The following is a 19,600-nucleotide window of genomic DNA, read 5'->3' as shown; positions in this document are numbered from 1 at the left end:
CTCTTCCACACACACTGAAACCTCTTCCCCACACACTGAAACCCCTTCCCCGCACACTGATACCTCTCTCCCACACACTGTATCACCTTGTGAAGGAGTTTCAGTGTGTGTGGGAGGGGTTTCAGTGTGTTGGGAAGAGATGTCAATGTGTGGTGATGGGTTTCAGTGTGTGGTTAAGGGGTTTCAGTCTGTGAGGAAGGGGTTTCAGTGTGTGGGGAAGAGGTTTCAGTGTGTGGGGAAGAGGTTTCAGTGTGTGGGGAAGAGGTTGCAGAGTGTGGGGAAGGGGTTTCAGTCTTTGGGAAGTAGTTTCAGTGTGTGGGGATAAGGTTTCAGTGTGTGGATAAGGGGTTTCAGTGTGTGGGGATGGGTTTCAGTGTGTGGGGAATAGGTTTCAGTCTGTGGGGATGGGTTTCAGTGTGTGGGGAATGGGATTCAGTGTGTGTGGGAGGGGTTTCAGCGTGTGGGGTAGGGGTTTCAGCGTGTGGGGAAGAGGTTTCAGTGTGTGGGGAAGAGGTTTCAGTGTGTGGGGATGGGTTTCATTGTGTGGGGAATGGTTTCAGTGTGAGGGCATGGGTTTCAGTGTGCGGGGAAGGGGTTACAGGGTGTGTTGAAGAGGATTGAGTGCGTCGGGAAGGGGTTTCAGAGTTTGTGGGAGAGGTTTCAGTGTGTGTGGAAGGGGTTTCAGTGTGTGGGGATGAGTTTCAGTGCGTGTGGAGGAAGTTTCAGCGTGTGGGGAAGAGGTTTCAGTTTGTGGGGAAGAGGTTTCAGTGTGTGGAAGAGGTTTCAGTGTGTGGGGAAGGTGTTTCAGTTTGTGGGGAAGAGGTTTCTGTGTGTGGGGAAGAGGTTTCAGTGTGTGAGGAAGAAGTTTCAGTATGTGTGGAAGAGGTTTCAGTGCGTGGGGAAGGGGTTTCAGTGTGTGGGGAAGAGGTTTCAGTGTGTGGGGAAGGGTTTCAGTCTGTGGGGAAGAGCTTTCAGTTTGTGGCGAAGGGGTTTTAGTGTGTGTGGAAGAGGTTTAAGTCTGTGTGGAAGGGGTTTCAGTGTGTGGGGATGGGTTTCAGTGTGTGGTTAAGGGGTTTCAGTCTGTGGGCAAGGTGTTTCCGTGTGTGGGGAAGAGGTTTTAGTGTGTGGGGAAGGGGTTTCAGTTTGTGGGGAAGTGGTTTCATTGTGTGGGGATAAGGTTTCAGTGTGTGGATAAGGGGTTTCAGTGTGTGGGGAAGAGGTTTCAGTGTGTGGGGATGCGTTTCATTGTGTGGGGAATGGTTTCAGTGTGAGGGGATGGGTTTCAGTGTTTGGGGATGGGTTTCAGTGTGTCCGGAAGGGTTTTCAGTGCATGTGGAAGAGGTTTCAGTGTGTGTGGAAGGATTGTCAGCGTGTGGGTAAGGGGTATCAGCGTGTGGGGAAGGGTTTCAGTGTGCGGGAAGGGGTTTCAGTGTGCAGGGAAGGGGTAGCAGTGTGTCTGGAAGGGGTTTCAGTGCGTGCGGAAGGAGTTTCAGTTTGTGTGGAAGAGGTTTCAGTGTGTGTGGAAGGGTTTTCAGTGTGTGGGGAAGAGGTTTCAGTGCGTGTGGAAGAAGTTTCAGCGTGTGGGGAAGAAGTTTCAGTGTGTGCGGAAGAGGTTTCAGTGTGTGGGGAAGAGGTTTCAGTGTGTGGCGATGGTCTTCAGTGTGTGGGGAAGGGTTTTCAGTCTGTGGGGAAGGGGTTTCAGTGTGTGTGGAAGAGATTTCATTGTGTGGCGATGGGTTTCATTGTGTGGTTAAGGGGTTTCAGTCTGTGGGCAAGGTGTTTCCGTGTGTGGGGAAGAGGTTTTAGTGTGTGGGGAAGGGGTTTCAGTTTGTGGGGAAGTGGTTTCAGTGTGTGGGGAAGAGGTTTCAGTGTGTGGGGAAGAGATTTCAGAGTGTGGGGAAGGGGTTTCAGTCTGTGGGGAAGCGGTTTCAGTCTGTTTGGAAGAGGTTTCAGTTTGCGGGGAAGGGGTTTCAGTGTGTGGTGAAGGGGATTCAGTGTGTGGGGAAGAGCTTTCAGTGTGTGCGGAAGGGGTTTCAGTGTGTGTGGAAGAGGTTTAAGTGTGTGTGGAAGGGGTTTCAGTGTGTGTGGAAGGGGATTCAGTGTGTGGGGAACAGGTTTCAGTGTGTGGGGATGGGATTCAGTGTGTGTGAAAGATGTTTCAGTGTGTGGGGAAGAGGTTTCAGTGTTTGTGGAAGGGGTTTCAGTGTGTGTGTAAGGGTTTCTGTGTGTGGGGAAGAGGTTTAAGTGTGTGGGGAAGAGGTTTCAGTCTGCGGGGAAGAGGTTTCTGTGTGTGGGGATGGGTTTCAGTGTGTGGGGAATAGGTTTCAGTCTGTGGGGATGGGTTTCAGTGTGTGGGGAATGGGATTCAGTGTGTGTGGGAGGGGTTTCAGCGTGTGGGGTAGGGGTTTCAGCGTGTGGGGAAGAGGTTTCAGTGTGTGGGGAAGAGGTTTCAGTGTGTGGGGATGGGTTTCATTGTGTGGGGAATGGTTTCAGTGTGAGGGCATGGGTTTCAGTGTGCGGGGAAGGGGTTACAGGGTGTGTTGAAGAGGATTCAGTGCGTGGGGAAGGGGTTTCAGTGTTTGTGGGAGAGGTTTCAGTGTGTGTGGAAGGGGTTTCAGTTTGTGGGGATGAGTTTCAGTGCGTGTGGAGGAAGTTTCAGCGTGTGGGGAAGAGGTTTCAGTTTGTGGGGAAGAGGTTTCAGTGTGTGGAAGAGGTTTCAGTGTGTGGGGAAGGAGTTTCAGTGTGTGGGGAAGAGGTTTCTGTGTGTGGGGAAGAGGTTTCAGTGTGTGAGGAAGAAGTTTCAGTATGTGTGGAAGAGGTTTCAGTGCGTGGGGAAGGGGTTTCAGTGTGTGGGGAAGAGGTTTCAGTGTGTGGGGAAGGGTTTCAGTCTGTAGGGAAGAGCTTTCAATTTGTGGCGAAGGGGTTTTAGTGTGTGTGGAAGAGGTTTAAGTCTGTGTGGAAGGGGTTTCAGTGTGTGGGGATGGGTTTCAGTGTGTGGGGATGGGTTTCAGTGTGTGGTTAAGGGGTTTCAGTCTGTGGGCAAGGTGTTTCCGTGTGTGGGGAAGAGGTTTTAGTGTGTGGGGAAGGGGTTTCAGTTTGTGGGGAAGTGGTTTCAGTGTGTGGGGAAGAGGTTTCAGTGTGTGGGGAAGAGATTTCAGAGTGTGGGGAAGGGGTTTCAGTCTGTGGGGAAGCGGTTTCAGTCTGTGGGGAAGAGGTTTCCGTTTGTGGGGAAGGGGTTTCAGTGTGTGGTGAAGGGTATTCAGTGTGTGGGGAAGAGCTTTCAGTGTGTGCAGAAGGCGTTTCATTGTGTGTGGAAGAGGTTCAATTGTGTGTGGAAGGGGTTTCAGTTTGTGTGGAAGGGGATTCAGTGTGTGGGGAACAGGTTTCAGTGTGTGGGGAGGGATTCAGTGTGTGTGAAAGATGTTTCAGTGTGTGTGGAAGAGGTTTCCGTGTTTGCGGAAGTGGTTTCAGTGTGCGGGGAAGGGGTTACAGGGTGTGTTGAAGAGGATTCAGTGCGTGGGGAAGGGGTTTCAGTGTTTGTGGAAGAGGTTTCAGTGTGTGTGGAAGGGGTTTCAGTGTGTGGGGATGGGTTTCAGTGCGTGTGGAAGAAGTGTCGGCGTGTGGGGATGGGTTTCAGTGTGTGGGGATGGGTTTCAGCGTGTGGGGTAGGGGTTTCAGCGTGTGGGGAAGAGGTTTCAGTGTGTGGGGAAGAGGTTTCAGTTTGTGGGGATGGGTTTCATTGTGTGGGGAATGGTTTCAGTGTGAGGGCATGGGTTTCAGTGTGCGGGGAAGGGGTTACAGGGTGTGTTGAAGAGGATTCAGTGCGTGGGGAAGGGGTTTCAGTGTTTGTGGAAGAGGTTTCAGTGTGTGTGGAAGGGGTTTCAGTGTGTGGGGATGAGTTTCAGTGCGTGTGGAAGAAGTTTCAGCGTGTGGGGAAGAGGTTTCAGTTTGTGGGGAAGAGGTTTCAGTGTGTGTGGAAGAGGTTTCAGTGCGTGGGGAAGGAGTTTCAGTGTGTGGGGAAGAGGTTTCTGTGTGTGGTGAAGAGGTTTCAGTGTGTGAGGAAGAAGTTTCAGTATGTGTGGAAGAGGTTTCAGTGCGTGGGGAAGGGGTTTCAGTCTGTGGGGAAGAGGTTTCAGTGTGTGGGGAAGGGTTTCAGTCTGTGGGGAAGAGCTTTCAGTTTGTGGGGAAGGGGTTTCAGTGTGTATGGAAGAGGTTTAAGTGTGTGTGGAAGGGGTTTCAGTGTATGGGGATGGGTTTCAGTGTGTGGGGAAGGGTTTCTGTCTGTGGGGAAGAGGTTTCAGTGTGTGGGGAAGGGTTTCCGTCTGTGGGGAAGAGCTTTCAGTTTGTGGGGAAGAGGTTTCAGTTTGTGGGGATGGGTTTCAGTGGGTGGGGATGGGTTTCAGTGTGTGGGGAAGGGGTTTCAGTGTGTGGGGATGAGGTTTCACTGTGTGGGGATGGGTTTCAGTGTGTGGGGAAGGTTTTTCAGTCTGTGGGGAAGGTGTTTCAGTGAGTGTGGAAGAGGTTTCAGTGTGTGGGGATGGGTTTCAATGTGTGGTTAAGGGGTTTCAGTCTGTCGGCAAGGGGTTTCAGTGTGTGGGGAAGAGGTTTCAGTGTGTGGGGAAGAGGTTTCAGTTTGTGGGGAAGTGGTTTCAGTGTGTGGGGAAGAGGTTTCAGTGAGTGGGGAAGAGTTTTCAGACTGTGGGGAAGGGGTTTCAGTCTGTGGGGAAGTGGTTTCAGTCTGTGGGGAAGAGGTTTCAGTTTGTGGGGAAGGGGTTTCAGTGTGTGGTGAAGGGGATTCAATGTGTGGGGAAGAGGTTTCAGTGTGCGGGGAAGGGGTTTCAGTGTGTGGGGAAGATGTTTCAGTGTGTGGGGAAGAGGTTTCAGTCTGTGGGGAAGGGGTTTCAGTTTGTGGGGAAGTGGTTTCAGTGTGTGGGGAAGAGGTTTCAGTGTGTGGGGAAGAGATTTCAGAGTGTGGGGAAGGGGTTTCAGTCTGTGGGGAAGCGGTTTCAGTCTGTGGGGAAGAGGTTTCCGTTTGTGGGGAAGGGGTTTCAGTGTGTGGTGAAGGGTATTCAGTGTGTGGGGAAGAGCTTTCAGTGTGTGCAGAAGGGGTTTCATTGTGTGTGGAAGAGGTTCAAGTGTGTGTGGAAGGGGTTTCAGTTTGTGTAGAAGGGGATTCAGTGTGTGGGGAACAGGTTTCAGTGTGTGGGGAGGGATTCAGTGTGTGTGAAAGATGTTTCAGTGTGTGTGGAAGAGGTTTCCGTGTTTGTGGAAGGGGTTTCAGTGTGCGGGGAAGGGGTTACAGGGTGTGTTGAAGAGGATTCAGTGCGTGGGGAAGGGGTTTCAGTGTTTGTGGAAGAGGTTTCAGTGTCTGTGGAAGGGGTTTCAGTGTGTGGGGATGGGTTTCAGTGCGTGTGGAAGAAGTGTCGGCGTGTGGGGATGGGTTTCAGTGTGTGGGGATGGGTTTCAGTGTGTGGGGAAGGGGATTCAGTGTGTGTGGGAGGGGTTTCAGCGTGTGGGGTAGGGGTTTCAGCGTGTGGGGAAGAGGTTTCAGTGTGTGGGGAAGAGGTTTCAGTGTGTGGGGATGGGTTTCATTGTGTGGGGAATGGTTTCAGTGTGAGGGCATGCGTTTCAGTGTGCGGGGAAGGGGTTACAGGGTGTGTTGAAGAGGATTCAGTGCGTGGGGAAGGGGTTTCAGTGTTTGTGGAAGAGGTTTCAGTGTGTGTGGAAGGGGTTTCAGTGTGTGGGGATGAGTTTCAGTGTGTGGGGAAGGGGTTTCAGTGTGTGGGGAAGAGGTTTCACTGTGTGGGGATGGGTTTCAGTGTGTGGGGAAGGTTTTTCAGTCTGTGGGGAAGGTGTTTCAGTGAGTGTGGAAGAGGTTTCAGTGTGTGGGGATGGGTTTCAATGTGTGGTTAAGGGGTATCAGTCTGTCGGCAAGGGGTTTCAGTGTGTGGGGAAGAGGTTTCAGTGTGTGGGGAAGAGGTTTCAGTTTGTGGGGAAGTGGTTTCAGTGTGTGGGGAAGAGGTTTCAGTGAGTGGGGAAGAGTTTTCAGAGTGTGGGGAAGGGGTTTCAGTCTGTGGGGAAGTGGTTTCAGTCTGTGGGGAAGAGGTTTCAGTTTGTGGGGAAGGGGTTTCAGTGTGTGGTGAAGGGGATTCAATGTGTGGGGAAGAGGTTTCAGTGTGCGGGGAAGGGGTTTCAGTGTGTGGGGAAGATGTTTCAGTGTGTGGGGAAGAGGTTTCAGTGTGTGGGGAAGGGTTTCAGTCTGTGGGGAAGAGGTTTCCGTTTGTGTGGAAGGGGTTTCAGTGTGTGGTGAAGGGTATTCAGTGTGTGGGGAAGAGCTTTCAGTGTGTGCAGAAGGGGTTTCAGTGTGTGTGGAAGAGGTTTCAGTGTGTGTGGAAGGGGTTTCAGTGTGTGGGGATGTGTTTCAGTGCGTGTGGAAGAAGTTTCGGCGTGTGGGGATGGGTTTCAGTGTGTGGGGATAGGTTTCAGTGTGTGGGGAAGGGGATTCAGTGTGTGTGGGAGGGGTTTCAGCGTGTGGGGTAGGGGTTTCAGCGTGTGGGGAAGAGGATTCAGTGCGTGGGGAAGGGGTTTCAGTGTTTGTGGAAGAGGTTTCAGTGTGTGTGGAAGGGGTTTCAGTGTGTGGGGATGTGTTTCAGTGCGTGTGGAAGAAGTTTCGGCGTGTGGGGATGGGTTTCAGTGTGTGGGGATAGGTTTCAGTGTGTGGGGAAGGGGATTCAGTGTGTGTGGGAGGGGTTTCAGCGTGTGGGGTAGGGGTTTCAGCGTGTGGGGAAGAGGTTTCAGTGTGTGGGGAAGAGGTTTCAGTGTGTGGGGATGGGTTTCATTGTGTGGGGAATGGTTTCAGTGTGAGGGTATGGGTTTCAGTGTGCGGGGAAGGGGTTACAGGGTGTGTTGAAGAGGATTCAGTGCGTGGGGAAGGGGTTTCAGTGTTTGTGGAAGAGGTTTCAGTGTGTGTGGAAGGGGTTTCAGTGTGTGGGGATGAGTTTCAGTGCGTGTGGAAGAAGTTTCAGCGTGTGGGGAAGAGGTTTCAGTTTGTGGGGAAGAGGTTTCAGTGTGTGTGGAAGAGGTTTCAGTGCGTGGGGAAGGAGTTTCAGTGTGTGGGGAAGAGGTTTCTGTGTGTGGTGAAGAGGTTTCAGTGTGTGAGGAAGAAGTTTCAGTATGTGTGGAAGAGGTTTCAGTGCGTGGGGAAGGGGTTTCAGTCTGTGGGGAAGAGGTTTCAGTGTGTGGGGAAGGGTTTCAGTGTGTATGGGAGAGGTTTAAGTGTGTGGGGAAGAGGTTTCAGTGTGTGGGGAAGGGTTTCAGTCTGTGGGGAAGAGCTTTCAGTTTGTGGGGAAGAGGTTTTAGTTTGTGGGGATGGGTTTCAGTGTGTGGGGATGGGTTTCAGTGTGTGGGGAAGGGGTTTCAGTGTGTGGGGAAGAGGTTTCACTGTGTGGGGATGGGTTTCAGTGTGTGGGGAAGGTTTTTCAGTCTGTGGGGAAGGTGTTTCAGTGTGTGTGGAAGAGGTTTCAGTGCGTGGGGAAGGAGTTTCAGTGTGTGGGGAAGAGGTTTCTGTGTGTGGTGAAGAGGTTTCAGTGTGTGAGGAAGAAGTTTCAGTATGTGTGGAAGAGGTTTCAGTGAGTGGGGAAGAGTTTTCAGAGTGTGGGGAAGGGGTTTCAGTCTGTGGGGAAGTGGTTTCAGTCTGTGGGGAAGAGGTTTCAGTTTGTGGCGAAGAGCTTTCAGTGTGTGCAGAAGGGGTTTCATTGTGTGTGGAAGAGGTTCAAGTGTGTGTGGAAGGGGTTTCAGTTTGTGTAGAAGGGGATTCAGTGTGTGGGGAACAGGTTTCAGTGTGTGGGGAGGGATTCAGTGTGTGTGAAAGATGTTTCAGTGTGTGTGGAAGAGGTTTCCGTGTTTGTGGAAGGGGTTTCAGTGTGCGGGGAAGGGGTTACAGGGTGTGTTGAAGAGGATTCAGTGCGTGGGGAAGGGGTTTCAGTGTTTGTGGAAGAGGTTTCAGTGTGTGTGGAAGGGGTTTCAGTGTGTGGGGATGGGTTTCAGTGCGTGTGGAAGAAGTGTCGGCGTGTGGGGATGGGTTTCAGTGTGTGGGGATGGGTTTCAGTGTGTGGGGAAGGGGATTCAGTGTGTGTGGGAGGGGTTTCAGCGTGTGGGGTAGGGGTTTCAGCGTGTGGGGAAGAGGTTTCAGTGTGTGGGGAAGAGGTTTCAGTGTGTGGGGATGGGTTTCATTGTGTGGGGAATGGTTTCAGTGTGAGGGCATGCGTTTCAGTGTGCGGGGAAGGGGTTACAGGGTGTGTTGAAGAGGATTCAGTGCGTGGGGAAGGGGTTTCAGTGTTTGTGGAAGAGGTTTCAGTGTGTGTGGAAGGGGTTTCAGTGTGTGGGGATGAGTTTCAGTGTGTGGGGAAGGGGTTTCAGTGTGTGGGGAAGAGGTTTCACTGTGTGGGGATGGGTTTCAGTGTGTGGGGAAGGTTTTTCAGTCTGTGGGGAAGGTGTTTCAGTGAGTGTGGAAGAGGTTTCAGTGTGTGGGGATGGGTTTCAATGCGTGGTTAAGGGGTGTCAGTCTGTCGGCAAGGGGTTTCAGTGTGTGGGGAAGAGGTTTCAGTGTGTGGGGAAGAGGTTTCAGTTTGTGGGGAAGTGGTTTCAGTGTGTGGGGAAGAGGTTTCAGTGAGTGGGGAAGAGTTTTCAGAGTGTGGGGAAGGGGTTTCAGTCTGTGGGGAAGTGGTTTCAGTCTGTGGGGAAGAGGTTTCAGTTTGTGGGGAAGGGGTTTCAGTGTGTGGTGAAGGGGATTCAATGTGTGGGGAAGAGGTTTCAGTGTGCGGGGAAGGGGTTTCAGTGTGTGGGGAAGATGTTTCAGTGTGTGGGGAAGAGGTTTCAGTGTGTGGGGAAGGGTTTCAGTCTGTGGGGAAGAGGTTTCCGTTTGTGTGGAAGGGGTTTCAGTGTGTGGTGAAGGGTATTCAGTGTGTGGGGAAGAGCTTTCAGTGTGTGCAGAAGGGGTTTCAGTGTGTGTGGAAGAGGTTCAAGTGTGTGTGGAAGGGGTTTCAGTTTGTGTGGAAGGGGATTCAGTGTGTGGGGAACAGGTTTCAGTGTGTGGGGAGGGATTCAGTGTGTGTGAAAGATGTTTCAGTGTGTGTGGAAGAGGTTTCCGTGTTTGTGGAAGGGGTTTCAGTGTGCGGGGAAGGGGTTACAGGGTGTGTTGAAGAGGATTCAGTGCGTGGGGAAGGGGTTTCAGTGTTTGTGGAAGAGGTTTCAGTGTGTGTGGAAGGGGTTTCAGTGTGTGGGGATGTGTTTCAGTGCGTGTGGAAGAGGTTTCGGCGCGTGGGGATGGGTTTCAGTGTGTGGGGATAGGTTTCAGTGTGTGGGGAAGGGGATTCAGTGTGTGTGGGAGGGGTTTCAGCGTGTGGGGTAGGGGTTTCAGCGTGTGGGGAAGAGGTTTCAGTGTGTGGGGAAGAGGTTTCAGTGTGTGGGGATGGGTTTCATTGTGTGGGGAATGGTTTCAGTGTGAGGGTATGGGTTTCAGTGTGCGGGGAAGGGGTTACAGGGTGTGTTGAAGAGGATTCAGTGCGTGGGGAAGGGGTTTCAGTGTTTGTGGAAGAGGTTTCAGTGTGTGTGGAAGGGGTTTCAGTGTGTGGGGATGAGTTTCAGTGCGTGTGGAAGAAGTTTCAGCGTGTGGGGAAGAGGTTTCAGTTTGTGGGGAAGAGGTTTCAGTGTGTGTGGAAGAGGTTTCAGTGCGTGGGGAAGGAGTTTCAGTGTGTGGGGAAGAGGTTTCTGTGTGTGGTGAAGAGGTTTCAGTGTGTGAGGAAGAAGTTTCAGTATGTGTGGAAGAGGTTTCAGTGCGTGGGGAAGGGGTTTCAGTCTGTGGGGAAGAGGTTTCAGTGTGTGGGGAAGGGTTTCAGTGTGTATGGAAGAGGTTTAAGTGTGTGGGGAAGAGGTTTCAGTGTGTGGGGAAGGGTTTCAGTCTGTGGGGAAGAGCTTTCAGTTTGTGGGGAAGAGGTTTTAGTTTGTGGGGATGGGTTTCAGTGTGTGGGGATGGGTTTCAGTGTGTGGGGAAGGGGTTTCAGTGTGTGGGGAAGAGGTTTCACTGTGTGGGGATGGGTTTCAGTGTGTGGGGAAGGTTTTTCAGTCTGTGGGGAAGGTGTTTCAGTGTGTGTGGAAGAGGTTTCAGTGTGTGGGGATGGGTTTCAATGTGTGGTTAAGGGGTTTCAGTCTGTCGGCAAGGGGTTTCAGTGTGTGGGGAAGAGGTTTCAGTGTGTGGGGAAGAGGTTTCAGTTTGTGGGGAAGTGGTTTCAGTGTGTGGGGAAGAGGTTTCAGTGAGTGGGGAAGAGTTTTCAGAGTGTGGGGAAGGGGTTTCAGTCTGTGGGGACGTGGTTTCAGTCTGTGGGGAAGAGGTTTCAGTTTGTGGGGAAGGGGTTTCAGTGTGTGGTGAAGGGGATTCAGTGTGTGGGGAAGAGGTTTCAGTGTGCGGGGAAGGGGTTTCAGTGTGTGGGGAAGATTTTTCAGTGTGTGGGGAAGAGGTTTCAGTGTGTGGGGAAGGGTTTCAGTCTGTGGCGAAGAGGTTTCAGTGTGTGGGAAGAGGTTTCAGTGTGTGGGGAAGGATTTCAGTGTGTGCGGAAGCGGTTTCAGTGTGTGGGGGTGGGTTGCAGTGTGTGGGGAAGGGGTTTCAGTGTGTGGGGATGAGGTTTCAGTGTGTGGGGATGGGGTTCATTGTGTGGGGAACGGGTTTCAGTGTGTGGGGAAGGGGTTTCAGTGTGTGGGCATGAGGTTTCAGAGTGTGGGGATGGTTTTCAATGTCTGGGGAAGGGGTTACAGTCTGTGCAGAAGATGTTTCAGTGTGTGGGGAAGAGGTTTCAGTCTGTGGGGAAGGGGTTTCAGTGTGTGGATAAGGGGTTTCAGTGTGTGGGGAAGAGGTTTCAGTTTGTGGGGATGGGTTTCATTGTGTGGGGAATGGTTTCAGTGTGAGGGGATGGGTTTCAGTGTGTGGGGATGTGTTTCAGTGTGTGCGGAATGGGTTTCAGTGCGTGTGGAAGAAGTTTCAGCGTGTGGGGAAGAAGTTTCAGTGTGTGCGGAAGAGGTTTCAGTGTGTGTGGAAGTAGTTTCAGCGAGTGGGTAAGGGGTTTCAGCGTTTGTGGAAGGGTTTCAGTGTGCGGGGAAGGGGTTTCAGTGTGCGGGGAAGGGGTTTCCGTGTGTGTGGAAGGGGGTTCAGTGTGTGGGGAAGGGATTTCAGTGTGCGGGGAAGTGGTTACAGTGTGTGTGGAAGGGGTTTCAGTGCGTGGGGAAGGGGTTTTATTGTGTGCGGCAGAGGTTTCAGTGTGTGTGGAAGAGGTTTCAGTGTTTGTAGAAGAGGATTCAGTGCGTGGGGAAGGAGTTTCAGTGTGTGGGTAAGAGGTTTCAGTGTGTGGGGATGAGTTTTCAGTCTGCGTTGAAGAGGTGTCAGTGCGTGGGGAAGCGGTTTCAGTTTGTGGGGAAGAGGTTTCAGTGTGTGGGGAAGGATTTCAGTCTGTGGGGAAGAGCTTTCAGTGTGTGGGGAAGAGGTTCCAGTGTGTGGGGATGGGTTTCAGTGTGTGGGGATGGGTTTCAGTGATTGCAGAAGTGGTTTCAGTGTGTGGGGAAGAGGTTTCAGTGTGTGGGGAAGAGGTTTCAGTGTGTGGGGATGGGTTTGAGTGTGTGGGGAAGGGGTTTCAGTGTGTGGGGAAGGGGTTTCAGTGTGTGGGGAAGAGATTTCAGTGTGTGTGGATGGGTTTCAGTGTGTGATTAAGGGGTTTCAGTCTGTGGGGAAGGGGTTTCAGTGTGTGGGGAAGGGGTTTCAGTGTGTGGGGAAGGGGTTTCAGTGTGTGGGGAAGTGGTTTCAGTGTGTGGGGAAGAGGTTTCAGTGTGTGGGGAAGAGGTTGCAGAGTGAGGGGAAGGGGTTTCAGTCTGTGGGGAAGTGGTTTCAGTGTGTGGGGAAAAAGTTTCAGTGTGTGGACAAGGGGTTTCAGTGTGTGGGGAAGAGGTTTCAGTGTGTGGGGATGCGTTTCATTGTGTGGGGAATGGTTTCAGTGTGAGGGGATGGGTTTCAGTGTTTGGGGATGTGTTTCAGTGTGTGCGGAAGGGGTTTCAGTGAATGTGGAAGAGGTTTCAGTTTGTGTGGAAGGGGTTTCAGTGCGTGCGGAAGGGGGTTCAGTTTGTGTGGAAGAGGTTTCAGTGTGTGTGGAAGGGGTTTCAGTGTGTGGGGATGGGTTTCAGTGCGTGTGGAAGAAGTTTCAGCGTGTGGGGAAGAAGTTTCAGTGTGTGCGGAAGAGGTTTCAGTGTGTGGATAAGGGGTTTCAGTGTGTGGGGAAGAGGTTTCAGTGTGTGGGGATGCGTTTCATTGTGTGGGGAATGGTTTCAGTGTGAGGGGATGGGTTTCAGTGTTTGGGGATGGGTTTCAGTGTGTCCGGAAGGGTTTTCAGTGCATGTGGAAGAGGTTTCAGTGTTTGTGGAAGGATTGTCAGCGTGTGGGTAAGGGGTATCAGCGTGTGGGGAAGGGTTTCAGTGTGCGGGAAGGGGTTTCAGTGTGCGGGGAAGGGGTAACAGTGTGTCTGGAAGGAGTTTCAGTTTGTGTGGAAGAGGTTTCAGTGTGTGTGGAAGGGGTTTCAGTGTGTGGGGAAGAGGTTTCAGTGCGTGTGGAAGAAGTTTCAGCGTGTGGGGAAGAAGTTTCAGTGTGTGCGGAAGAGGTTTCAGTGTGTGGGGAAGAGGTTTCAGTGTGTGGCGATGATCTTCAGTGTGTGGGGAAGGGTTTTCAGTCTGTGGGGAAGGGGTTTCAGTGTGTGTGGAAGAGATTTCATTGTGTGGCGATGGGTTTCAGTGTGTGGTTAAGGGGTTTCAGTCTGTGGGCAAGGTGTTTCCGTGTGTGGGGAAGAGGTTTTAGTGTGTGGGGAAGGGGTTTCAGTTTGTGGGGAAGTGGTTTCAGTGTGTGGGGAAGAGGTTTCAGTGTGTGGGGAAGAGATTTCAGAGTGTGGGGAAGGGGTTTCAGTCTGTGGGGAAGCGGTTTCAGTCTGTTTGGAAGAGGTTTCAGTTTGCGGGGAAGGGGTTTCAGTGTGTGGTGAAGGGGATTCAGTGTGTGGGGAAGAGCTTTCAGTGTGTGCGGAAGGGGTTTCAGTGTGTGTGGAAGAGGTTTAAGTGTGTGTGGAAGGGGTTTCAGTGTGTGTGGAAGGGGATTCAGTGTGTGGGGAACAAGTTTCAGTGTGTGGGGATGGGATTCAGTGTGTGTGAAAGATGTTTCAGTGTGTGGGGAAGAGGTTTCAGTGTTTGTGGAAGGGGTTTCAGTGTGTGTGGAAGGGTTTCTGTGTGTGGGGAAGAGGTTTCAGTGTGTGGGGAAGAGGTTTCAGTCAGCGGGGAAGAGGTTTCTGTGTGTGGGGATGGGTTTCAGTGTGTGGGGAATAGGTTTCAGTCTGTGGGGATGGGTTTCAGTGTGTGGGGAATGGGATTCAGTGTGTGTGGGAGGGGTTTCAGCGTGTGGGGTAGGGGTTTCAGCGTGTGGGGAAGAGGTTTCAGTGTGTGGGGAAGAGGTTTCAGTGTGTGGGGATGGGTTTCATTGTGTGGGGAATGGTTTCAGTGTGAGGGCATGGGTTTCAGTGTGCGGGGAAGGGGTTACAGGGTGTGCTGAAGAGGATTCAGTGCGTGGGGAAGGGGTTTCAGTCTGTGGGGAAGAGGTTTCAGTGTGTGGGGAAGGGTTTCAGTCTGTGGGGAAGAGCTTTCAGTTTGTGTGGAAGGGGTTTCAGTGTATGGGGATGGGTTTCAGTGTGTGGGGAAGGGTTTCAGTCTGTGGGGAAGAGGTTTCAGTGTGTGGGGAAGGGTTTCAGTCTGTGGGGAAGAGCTTTCAGTTTGTGGGGAAGAGGTTTCAGTTTGTGGGGATGGGTTTCAGTGTGTGGGGATGGGTTTCAGTGTGTGGGGAAGGGGTTTCAGTGTGTGGGGAAGAGGTTTCACTGTGTGGGGATGGGTTTCAGTGTGTGGGGAAGGTTTTTCAGTCTGTGGGGAAGGTGTTTCAGTGTGTGTGGAAGAGGTTTCAGTGTGTGGGGATGGGTTTCAATGTGTGGTTAAGGGGTTTCAGTCTGTCGGCAAGGGGTTTCAGTGTGTGGGGAAGAGGTTTCAGTGTGTGGGGAAGAGCTTTCAGTGTGTGGGGAAGAGGTTCCAGTGTGTGGGGATGGGTTTCAGAGTGTGGGGATGGGTTTCAGTGATTGCAGAAGTGGTTTCAGTGTGTGGGGAAGAGGTTTCAGTGTGTGGGGAAGAGGTTTCAGTGTGTGGGGATGGGTTTGAGTGTGTGGGGAAGGGGTTTCAGTGTGTGGGGAAGGGGTTTCAGTGTGTGGGGAAGAGATTTCAGTGTGTGTGGATGGGTTTCAGTGTGTGATTAAGGGGTTTCAGTCTGTGGGGAAGGGGTTTCAGTGTGTGGGGAAGGGGTTTCAGTGTGTGGGGAAGGGGTTTCAGTGTGTGGGGAAGTGGTTTCAGTGTGTGGGGAAGAGGTTTCAGTGTGTGGGGAAGAGGTTGCAGAGTGAGGGGAAGGGGTTTCAGTCTGTGGGGAAGTGGTTTCAGTGTGTGGGGAAAAAGTTTCAGTGTGTGGACAAGGGGTTTCAGTGTGTGGGGAAGAGGTTTCAGTGTGTGGGGATGCGTTTCATTGTGTGGGGAATGGTTTCAGTGTGAGGGGATGGGTTTCAGTGTTTGGGGATGTGTTTCAGTGTGTGCGGAAGGGGTTTCAGTGAATGTGGAAGAGGTTGCAGTTTGTGTGGAAGAGGTTTCAGTGTGTGTGGAAGGGGTTTCAGTGTGTGGGGATGGGTTTCAGTGCGTGTGGAAGAAGTTTCAGCGTGTGGGGAAGAAGTTTCAGTGTGTGCGGAAGAGGTTTCAGTGTGTGGATAAGGGGTTTCAGTGTGTGGGGAAGAGGTTTCAGTGTGTGGGGATGCGTTTCATTGTGTGGGGAATGGTTTCAGTGTGAGGGGATGGGTTTCAGTGTTTGGGGATGGGTTTCAGTGTGTCCGGAAGGGTTTTCAGTGCATGTGGAAGAGGTTTCAGTGTGTGTGGAAGGATTGTCAGCGTGTGGGTAAGGGGTATCAGCGTGTGGGGAAGGGTTTCAGTGTGCGGGAAGGGGTTTCAGTGTGCGGGGAAGGGGTAACAGTGTGTCTGGAAGGGGTTTCAGTGCGTGCGGAAGGAGTTTCAGTTTGTGTGGAAGAGGTTTCAGTGTGTGTGGAAGGGGTTTCAGTGTGTGGGGAAGAGGTTTCAGTGCGTGTGGAAGAAGTTTCAGCGTGTGGGGAAGAAGTTTCAGTGTGTGCGGAAGAGGTTTCAGTGTGTGGGGAAGAGGTTTCAGTGTGTGGCGATGATCTTCAGTGTGTGGGGAAGGGTTTTCAGTCTGTGGGGAAGGGGTTTCAGTGTGTGTGGAAGAGATTTCATTGTGTGGCGATGGGTTTCAGTGTGTGGTTAAGGGGTTTCAGTCTGTGGGCAAGGTGTTTCCGTGTGTGGGGAAGAGGTTTTAGTGTGTGGGGAAGGGGTTTCAGTTTGTGGGGAAGTGGTTTCAGTGTGTGGGGAAGAGGTTTCAGTGTGTGGGGAAGAGATTTCAGAGTGTGGGGAAGGGGTTTCAGTCTGTGGGGAAGCGGTTTCAGTCTGTTTGGAAGAGGTTTCAGTTTGCGGGGAAGGGGTTTCAGTGTGTGGTGAAGGGGATTCAGTGTGTGGGGAAGAGCTTTCAGTGTGTGCGGAAGGGGTTTCAGTGTGTGTGGAAGAGGTTTAAGTGTGTGTGGAAGGGGTTTCAGTGTGTGTGGAAGGGGATTCAGTGTGTGGGGAACAAGTTTCAGTGTGTGGGGATGGGATTCAGTGTGTGTGAAAGATGTTTCAGTGTGTGGGGAAGAGGTTTCAGTGTTTGTGGAAGGGGTTTCAGTGTGTGTGGAAGGGTTTCTGTGTGTGGGGAAGAGGTTTCAGTGTGTGGGGAAGAGGTTTCAGTCTGCGGGGAAGAGGTTTCTGTGTGTGGGGATGGGTTTCAGTGTGTGGGGAATAGGTTTCAGTCTGTGGGGATGGGTTTCAGTGTGTGGGGAATGGGATTCAGTGTGTGTGGGAGGGGTTTCAGCGTGTGGGGTAGGGGTTTCAGCGTGTGGGGAAGAGGTTTCAGTGTGTGGGGAAGAGGTTTCAGTGTGTGGGGATGGGTTTCATTGTGTGGGGAATGGTTTCAGTGTGAGGGCATGGGTTTCAGTGTGCGGGGAAGGGGTTACAGGGTGTGTTGAAGAGGATTCAGTGCGTGGGGAAGGGGTTTCAGTCTGTGGGGAAGAGGTTTCAGTGTGTGGGGAAGGGTTTCAGTCTGTGGGGAAGAGCTTTCAGTTTGTGTGGAAGGGGTTTCAGTGTATGGGGATGGGTTTCAGTGTGTGGGGAAGGGTTTCAGTCTGTGGGGAAGGAGTTTCAGTGTGTGGGGAAGGGTTTCAGTCTGTGGGGAAGAGCTTTCAGTTTGTGGGGAAGAGGTTTCAGTTTGTGGGGATGGGTTTCAGTGTGTGGGGATGGGTTTCAGTGTGTGGGGAAGGGGTTTCAGTGTGTGGGGATGGGTTTCAATGTGTGGTTAAGGGGTTTCAGTCTGTCGGCAAGGGGTTTCAGTGTGTGGGGAAGAGGTTTCAGTGTGTGGGGAAGAGCTTTCAGTGTGTGGGGAAGAGGTTCCAGTGTGTGGGGATGGGTTTCAGAGTGTGGGGATGGGTTTCAGTGATTGCAGAAGTGGTTTCAGTGTGTGGGGAAGAGGTTTCAGTGTGTGGGGAAGAGGTTTCAGTGTGTGGGGATGGGTTTGAGTGTGTGGGGAAGGGGTTTCAGTGTGTGGGGAAGGGGTTTCAGTGTGTGGGGAAGAGATTTCAGTGTGTGTGGATGGGTTTCAGTGTGTGATTAAGGGGTTTCAGTCTGTGGGGAAGGGGTTTCAGTGTGTGGGGAAGGGGTTTCAGTGTGTGGGGAAGGGGTTTCAGTGTGTGGGGAAGTGGTTTCAGTGTGTGGGGAAGAGGTTTCAGTGTGTGGGGAAGAGGTTGCAGAGTGAGGGGAAGGGGTTTCAGTCTGTGGGGAAGTGGTTTCAGTGTGTGGGGAAAAAGTTTCAGTGTGTGGACAAGGGGTTTCAGTGTGTGGGGAAGAGGTTTCAGTGTGTGGGGATGCGTTTCATTGTGTGGGGAATGGTTTCAGTGTGAGGGGATGGGTTTCAGTGTTTGGGGATGTTTTTCAGTGTGTGCGGAAGGGGTTTCAGTGAATGTGGAAGAGGTTTCAGTTTGTGTGGAAGGGGTTTCAGTGCGTGCGGAAGGGGGTTCAGTGTGTGTGGGAGGGGTTTCAGCGTGTGGGGTAGGGGTTTCAGCGTGTGGGGTAGGGGTTTCAGCGTGTGGGGAAGAGGTTTCAGTGTGTGGGGAAGAGGTTTCAGTGTGTGGGGATGGGTTTCATTGTGTGGGGAATGGTTTCAGTGTGAGGGTATGGGTTTCAGTGTGCGGGGAAGGGGTTACAGGGTGTGTTGAAGAGGATTCAGTGCGTGGGGAAGGGGTTTCAGTGTTTGTGGAAGAGGTTTCAGTGTGTGTGGAAGGGGTTTCAGTGTGTGGGGATGAGTTTCAGTGCGTGTGGAAGAAGGTTCAGCGTGTGGGGAAGAGGTTTCAGTTTGTGGGGAAGAGGTTTCAGTGTGTGTGGAAGAGGTTTCAGTGCGTGGGGAAGGAGTTTCAGTGTGTGGGGAAGAGGTTTCTGTGTGTGGTGAAGAGGTTTCAGTGAGTGAGGAAGAAGTTTCAGTATGTGTGGAAGAGGTTTCAGTGCGTGGGGAAGGGGTTTCAGTCTGTGGGGAAGAGGTTGCAGTGTGTGGGGAAGGGTTTCAGTCTGTGGGGAAGAGCTTTCAGTTTGTGGGGAAGGGGTTTCAGTGTGTATGGAAGAGGTTTAAGTGTGTGTGGAAGGGGTTTCAGTGTATGGGGATGGGTTTCAGTGTGTGGGGAAGGGTTTCAGTCTGTGGGGAAGAGGTTTCAGTGTGTGGGGAAGGGTTTCAGTCTGTGGGGAAGAGCTTTCAGTTTGTGGGGAAGAGGTTTCAGTGTGTGGGGAAGGGGTTTCAGTGTGTGGGGAAGAGGTTTCAGTGTGTGTGGAAGGGGTTTCAGTGTGTGGGGATGAGTTTCAGTGCGTGTGGAAGAAGGTTCAGCGTGTGGGGAAGAGGTTTCAGTTTGTGGGGAAGAGGTTTCAGTGTGTGTGGAAGAGGTTTCAGTGCGTGGGGAAGGAGTTTCAGTGTGTGGGGAAGAGGTTTCTGTGTGTGGTGAAGAGGTTTCAGTGAGTGAGGAAGAAGTTTCAGTATGTGTGGAAGAGGTTTCAGTGCGTGGGGAAGGGGTTTCAGTCTGTGGGGAAGAGGTTTCAGTGTGTGGGGAAGGGTTTCAGTCTGTGGGGAAGAGCTTTCAGTTTGTGGGGAAGGGGTTTCAGTGTGTATGGAAGAGGTTTAATTGTGTGTGGAAGGGGTTTCAGTGTATGGGGATGGGTTTCAGTGTGTGGGGAAGGGTTTCAGTCTGTGGGGAAGAGGTTTCAGTGTGTGGGGAAGGGTTTCAGTCTGTGGGGAAGAGCTTTCAGTTTGTGGGGAAGAGGTTTCAGTTTGTGGGGATGGGTTTCAGTGTGTGGGGATGGGTTTCAGTGTGTGGGGAAGGGGTTTCAGTGTGTGGGGAAGAGGTTTCACTGTGTGGGGATGGGTTTCAGTGTGTGGGGAAGGTTTTTCAGTCTGTGGGGAAGGTGTTTCAGTGTGTGTGGAAGAGGTTTCAGTGTGTGGGGATGGGTTTCAATGTGTGGTTAAGGGGTTTCAGTCTGTCGGCAAGGGGTTTCAGTGTGTGGGGAAGAGGTTTCAGTGTGTGGGGAAGAGCTTTCAGTGTGTGGGGAAGAGGTTCCAGTGTGTGGGCAAGGGTTTCAGAGTGTGGGGATGGGTTTCAGTGATTGCAGAAGTGGTTTCAGTGTGTGGGGAAGAGGTTTCAGTGTGTGGGGAAGAGGTTTCAGTGTGTGGGGATGGGTTTGAGTGTGTGGGGAAGGGGTTTCAGTGTGTGGGGAAGGGGTTTCAGTGTGTGGGGAAGAGATTTCAGTGTGTGTGGATGGGTTTCAGTGTGTGATTAAGGGGTTTCAGTCTGTGGGGAAGGGGTTTCAGTGTGTGGGGAAGTGGTTTCAGTGTGTGGGGAAGAGGTTTCAGTGTGTGGGGAAGAGGTTGCAGAGTGAGGGGAAGGGGTTTCAGTCTGTGGGGAAGTGGTTTCAGTGTGTGGGGAAAAAGTTTCAGTGTGTGGACAAGGGGTTTCAGTGTGTGGGGAAGAGGTTTCAGTGTGTGGGGATGCGTTTCATTGTGTGGGGAATGGTTTCAGTGTGAGGGGATGGGTTTCAGTGTTTGGGGATGTGTTTCAGTGTGTGCGGAAGGGGTTTCAGTGAATGTGGAAGAGGTTTCAGTTTGTGTGGAAGGGGTTTCAGTGCGTGCGGAAGGGGGTTCAGTTTGTGTGGAAGAGGTTTCAGTGTGTGTGGAAGGGGTTTCAGTGTGTGGGGATGGGTTTCAGTGCGTGTGGAAGAAGTTTCAGCGTGTGGGGAAGAAGTTTCAGTGTGTGCGGAAGAGGTTTCAGTGTGTGGATAAGGGGTTTCAGTGTGTGGGGAAGAGGTTTCAGTGTGTGGGGAT

This window comes from Heterodontus francisci, chromosome X (genome assembly GCF_036365525.1).
Source record: "Heterodontus francisci isolate sHetFra1 chromosome X, sHetFra1.hap1, whole genome shotgun sequence".
Taxonomy (NCBI): Eukaryota; Metazoa; Chordata; class Chondrichthyes; order Heterodontiformes; family Heterodontidae; genus Heterodontus; species Heterodontus francisci.
Note: the sequence above shows the minus strand (reverse complement) of the source record.